At 38.3% G+C, this 4496-nt stretch overlaps 1 protein-coding gene across 2 annotated transcripts in view; it reads right to left on the bottom strand.

Annotated features, from left to right (window-relative positions):
• ptk2bb (protein tyrosine kinase 2 beta, b) overlaps positions 1–4219 on the bottom strand; it is a 23210-nt gene extending 18991 nt beyond the window's left edge. For both annotated transcript variants that reach the window (XM_014019462.1, XM_014019464.1), the window contains exon 1: positions 4071–4219. The gene's annotated coding sequence lies outside the window, so the exon portion shown is untranslated. The remainder of the gene's footprint in view (positions 1–4070) is intronic.
• Positions 4220–4496: the final 277 nt, after the last annotated feature.

Below are 4496 nucleotides of genomic sequence, written 5' to 3'. Positions count from 1 at the left end.
CTCCGCTGGAGACATGGAAACGCTGCTGCTTTGCAGCTGCGTTACCCTGCTCCCTCGGGCTTGGACCCCTAATAAACTATCTACAAATTAAAACCTGAACTAGATTGGATAAGCAAGGAGACCTGAAGTGTTTAAAGAAGAAAAAACAGTTTTGGCCATGCCTCAAGATTTTTATTAAGATATGTGTTGTGTATGACTCTCAGCTACCACCACATCAAAAATTAGCTCAGTATTTGTCAAACTGACTAAGTTGCAGTTACAGAGCGCGTCGCAGCCATCCTTAATTCGATTGACTCTAAAAGTTAAACAATTGTAGCTGCACGTCCAATGATTGCTTTCTGAAGGTTTTAATAAAACTTCATCTTGTGCTTTTTGAGATATTTTGCTAACAGACAAATAGTGTTAAAGCAAACAGTTAAAGCGACAATTTTACACAGTGATTACCTCACGCAACGAGCTGCTTTTAAAGCGTTCTCTGTGAATGACTCTCAGCTACAACTGCAACCTATTTTAGCAAAGTATTTGGAAAAGTGACTGAATTACAGCATTTTTTCAGTTTTCTAAATTATGTTATCTGTGTCGGCCAAACAGGTGGTTCCAAAACTTAATCAGTTGTATTTGTACATCCAAAGATCATTTGCTGAAAGTTTCATTAAAATCTGTGCAAAGGTTCATGAGATATTTTGCTAACAGACAATTATGCCTTTCGGTGATTGAGACCACATAAACAGGGCCTCGCTGTCCATAGTTGCAGTTTTTAAAAAACTGGACTAAATTAGTTATAAGAGACGTTTTGGGAAAATGATGACATCACAGCCGCACCTGAACAACGTTTGTCAATAATGTTGTCTATTGCTGGCAATACACTGACTAATCAGAATAAATAAATAAATTAAAAATAAAAAACAGGAAAAAAGGTTGAACTCTCTCTTTTACTTCTCTTTCTATAGACTGTGGTTTGTAACACAAATGTTCACGTTTGCTTTTGCACCAATATTACCTTCAAACATTTCTGACCGACCATCTTGGACCAGCAACATATTGACCAACGCTCATCCAATAAAACTTGTTTTGTAACTGTGGTGAGTTATTATCCAAGTTGTAAAGATGTTGTAATGTTTTTTCTCGTGTGTGTGTGTGTGTGTGTGTGTGTGTGTGTGTGTGTGTGTGTGTTAGCAAAATATTTCACGAACCACTGCACGGATTTTATTGAAACTCTCAAGAAGTAATGCCTGAGTTTACATCTAAAACTGTTAATTGTTTGGAGTCAGTATAATTCAAGATGGCCGCCAAAGCTAACTGAGAATGTCCACCACAAAAGCATGCCTAACTTGGTCAGTTTTACAGATATTGACGTAAAACTCAGCGTGGTAGTAGCTGAGAGTCGTTCACAACACATACTCTGACCGGTGGATTGTAAAGCAAACGGAGCGCTTTAAAGAAGGTGACCAACATGACACAAAAATAAGTTGTGTGAAAATCCTTCCAGGAATTGCATGGTGTTTTTGTTCAAACTCTGTAGCAGCCACACGTTTCTCTATGGTAACAATAGATTCCCTTTTTTATTTTTTTTTGCCACTTCAGTGGAAAGCAGAACTTAATATCAGAATATTAGTATCTTAGCTTCTTCATCATCAGTGGCTTTTTTTTAATAGAAAAAAAAGAAAGAGAGAGAAAAAAGTGAAATGTAATGAGAAAGAGTGAAAGAGAGATTAGAAGATATATTGAGAAAACACAAGACAGCACACCGACAAACAATAGATTCCTAAATAAGACTTTCTTCTTTTTTTTTTCTTTTTTTTTGTTACCAAAGTGCTAAGAAGCAGCACTTTGAACACCACAGAGGCTTCAGTGGGACAATGAGGTTATTCATTACACTGCAGCTGTAACAGTTCCTCATGTATGTTCGGCTGGACTGAAAACACACATCTGCCTCAGACTGAAGATACTCCAGGGTGAAATTCCTCAGGGGGCCGGCGGAGAGGAAACGCCGTTAAACAAGACGACACTTGAGGAAAGAGGAAGCTAAAGTACACAGAAAGACCGCAGTCTGTTTGCAATAACCCCACAGATCGAAAGCAAAGTCACAAACCAGGAGGAGGGCACACAAACCATGTGAATTTTTACCATTTTAATGAATTATTACCACAGCTGAAAGTGGTGCAATAATGTCTTTGCCTTTTGTGTGTCTGTTAGCAAAATTTCTCATGACCCACTGGATGTGTTTTAATGAAACTTTGAGAAAATAATCACTGGGTGATCGACTAAACCCGATTAACTTTTGGAGTTGATTCGTTTCAAGATGGCGGCTACAGCAAAGAAATCTTAGCTAACACAAAATCAGCTCCAACTTTACAGATTATGAGCTACATTTGACTGTGGTAATAGCTGAGAGTGATCCCCATTGGATAATTTGAGTGCTATACTTATCACTTTATCTGTGTTTAAAACTTTGACATTAACTATTGGAATCATCTTTGTCTGTTAGCAAAATATCTCATAGCCTAATGGATCGATTTCATTGAAACTTGCAGAAACTAATCATTTTATGGGCCTCTAGAACTAATTAAAGTTTGGAGTCAATCAAATTCAAGATGGCCACCAAAACCAACTGACATTAAAAAGCTAATTAATTGTTATAACTCAGCCAACCTTAAAGATATTGAGCTAAAATTTATGGTGGTAGTAGCTGAGTGTTGTCTTTAACACATACTTTAAGCACAAAGCACTGTGTGACATCTTTGCCTAAAAAATCTTAATGTTTGGAGTTAACCCCGTTTGTCTGTGAGCAAAATATCTCAAATACCTCTATACAGATTTCCATGAAACCTTCAGAAAATAATCACTGAGTGTTCATCTGGAAGTGGTTAACTTTTGGAGTCAACCCAATTCAAGTTGGCTGCCATGGCTAACTTAATTAAGCCTACACAGGAATAGCTATACCTGAATGAATGTTGCACGTATAGAGCTGAAATTTGGGGTGGTAGTAGCTGAGAATCATTCACAACGTATGCTTAAAGCCCTAACAGACTGTGTAGGATATAGTTGTTTTCGAGGTTAGACTAAATCTGTCTTTTCTAAACATTAATAAGATCTTAGTCTGAAACTCTAGGTTTTGGTTCACGTGTCCAAACAAGTTAATAAAATTACATATTTGAGGATGTTTATGGTACTTTCTTTCACTTAAACACAAAATAAAAACTATAGTTAATGGTTTTCTATAGCTGAATTTTAAAAAAAGTAAGTCAAGTTTATTTTTTTGCTTTTTAATAGTGAATGTTTTCATTTAGTAGTTGTGGACCACAAGATTCAAAACAGATAAGATGCAAATCAAGTCTGTGTCAGGGTTTGTAAAACTGCAAACAAAAAAAAAGTTACTACGAGTTGACAGGATCAGTGCTGTCTTTGTTTCTAAGTAAAGTAGTTCGGTGAAGAAAAAAGAAGTAGAAGAAGAAGAAGAGAAAAAAAGCATCAAATGTGTCAGGACATGCAGCTCTGACAGCAGCATCAGATAGCAGTTCACTGCAGCTGTGGGCAGATGTTTGCCCTCACTCATCCTGGGCAGGACTGTCACATTAATCTGAAACACTTTATAACTGATTTCACAGAAAAAGCCTCATTCAGTTCAAACTTGTGCGCCCAGTTCAACTCCCCCTCAAACCATTCAGGCTCATGATAAATGTGTCATTATTTTTCAGTCATCCTCTCACATTCGACGCTGTTGATCGTGACAGAACAGCTGATGGGACTTCCTGATCTGAGGCCTTCAGATGAGCCTGAACACCCCTCAAAGACTGGAATGTACCTGCTGCCTCCGCCTCACCTGCACAGACACGCTTCGTGTCAGAGCAAGTCCCGTTACAATCAGCTAGTCCCTCAAATATAAAGCAGACAAGCTGCAGAAAAGGAGTTCTTTAGGCTTTACGTGTCTTTTTAAACTAATCTCGAGCAGTCAAAGTAAAAAGCTGGGATTTAACTTTCTGTGCGTCCATGATGAACGTGTCAATGTGGTTCAAATTAAGGGGCTTCATAGGAAGCTCAAAGTGTCACAAGTGAGATTGAAGACATACCTGGTTGTGTTTGAGTTCCTCCAAGAATAAAAATAATAATAATAAAAAGTCTCCAGATCCTCCTGAGAAGTCCAACTGGTTCGGTTTGTGTGTGAGAGGAGCTGACAGCAGCAGGTAACCACTCCCTCACCTCCAGTCTTCACATGAAGGTGGCTTCACTTCCTTATTTCTACAACCTCAGGCTCTTTTTGGCTGCAATATGTCCGATACCTGCCTGTCTCCTTCCGCAGTCTCATTCATTTGGTTTATTTTGTCTCGTTGTTCTCTCTTCCTCTCCGTTTGAAGGTAAATACAGATTTTATCCGACAGAGATTATTTTAAAATGACATAAATCGTCCGGAGTGAACTTTGCCTTGGTGGCGCCTTGTTGTAATTACAGCATTTGACCACCAGAGGGGGGTACAGGCTAAGAAAATGGACGTTATT

Source organism: Austrofundulus limnaeus, unplaced genomic scaffold (assembly GCF_001266775.1).
Source record: "Austrofundulus limnaeus strain Quisiro unplaced genomic scaffold, Austrofundulus_limnaeus-1.0 Scaffold222, whole genome shotgun sequence".
Taxonomy (NCBI): domain Eukaryota; kingdom Metazoa; phylum Chordata; class Actinopteri; order Cyprinodontiformes; family Rivulidae; genus Austrofundulus; species Austrofundulus limnaeus.
The sequence above is the reverse complement of the archived record's forward strand: the minus strand, read 5'-3'. Positions and strand labels throughout refer to the sequence as shown.